The sequence below is a fragment of the Callorhinus ursinus genome, unplaced genomic scaffold, assembly GCF_003265705.2.
Source record: "Callorhinus ursinus isolate GAN/ISIS: 27379988/994484 unplaced genomic scaffold, GSC_fseal_2.0 scaffold10, whole genome shotgun sequence".
Classification (NCBI taxonomy): domain Eukaryota; kingdom Metazoa; phylum Chordata; class Mammalia; order Carnivora; family Otariidae; genus Callorhinus; species Callorhinus ursinus.
In genome coordinates, this window is record NW_027397072.1 from 3987162 (window position 1) to 3988713 (window position 1552).

Below are 1552 nucleotides of genomic sequence, written 5' to 3' on the forward strand. Positions count from 1 at the left end.
GTAGGGGGTCCGTGGGAAGGGAGACACGTGGCTCAGCTTTCCAACCCCACCATGGGCACAGTGTCAGTCCACAGACAGCAGGAGGGGAACTGGCAGACTGGCAGATGACCTCTGGCCGTGCAGGCATGCCAAGTGGCAGGCGGGGGGGGGGCGGCGGGGTGTGTCTCGGGCACCCCTGGGGGTCTGTACTTGCCCGGCCAGATCCCTATGCCCAAGGAGTAAGCCATTAAATAAGAAATAAAAACTCCAGGACAGGTCAACAGAGAGAAAATAGAAAAAAGAAAATAAAATTGTATTTTAGAATCTTTGATTACATTTTTCTTATTTTAAACAGCACCCCCATTTTCAGATTGCACTGGGATGTGCAAATCATGTACTCCCTCCCTACTCTGCTACACGACAAGAGATCTTAAAAGTCACTGAGGTTATCCCTTCTTCCAGATTTTGAACACAGCTCTGTCACCCAGAGCCACACTGCATGAGTCCAGTTACGCTATCATTCATCAGCAAGCATTTTTAACCTGCGTGCTCTCTTCTGCAGATAAAACATCTTCACTTCTTAAAACTGTATCATCTTTTCTTTTTTAAAAATTTTATTTATTTATTTATTTGTCAGAGAGAAAGCGAGCGAGCGCACAAGCAGGGGGAGGGGCAGAGGGAGAAGCAGGCTCCCGGCTGAACAGGGAGCCTGACTTGGGGCTCAATCCCGGGACCCCAGATCATGACCTGAGCTGAAGGCAGACGCGTAACCGACTGAGCCACCCAGCTGCCACAAAACTGTATCATCTTTATGCTGCCAGACTGCCGGTGATCAATACCCTTTAGATGTGGTTTCTCTACTGGTTTGGGTCGCACCAAATTATTTTAAGATCTATCAACAAAAGAGCTCAAGGTGTAAAAAAAAAAAAAAAACTTTTGCAGATGATGGGGAAGCATACAGGTAACTCTTCTTAGGAGTGGAAGTCACAGACATCAGGATTTAAACACAAGCTGACGGGGAAGCTGTCTTCATGCTGTATTCTGCCCTCAGATGGAACAGGCAGCATGCAGAAGTGATGAGCATGGGGAGGTCCTGGAGACTAGCCTGCCACTGGCGTGAACTCAGGGGTCATGAACACCCCTTGTAGTTCTGAGATCAGGAGATAAGAAATCACTGTTAAGCTACATCTGAGTGAGTGGAAACATTAAACCAGAGTGAAATGCATCCACCTGCCTTGCAACCACTAACATACCCAACACTTGGAAAGTGCTGCATCTTTATCCCCAACTGACGATGTAAAACTCATTCAAAGAAATCTATTAATGATAGGAAAAAGGCACTTTTGAAACCTCTGCAAATCTGAGTTAGGGAAGAAGAAGGATGTGCAGTTAGTTATGAGCAGAAGCTAAGAGAGATCACTGCGAAGAGTTGGAGGAACGCCCCCTTGAAACCATGAAGTACTTGGTCAATTCTATTAAATGTCAACATCCATGTCTTATTCCCTGGTTGGTAAATTCTGGAAATAACAGCTTCTCTTCTGTCTTCTCCCCCCAGCAACAGAAATATCCATTT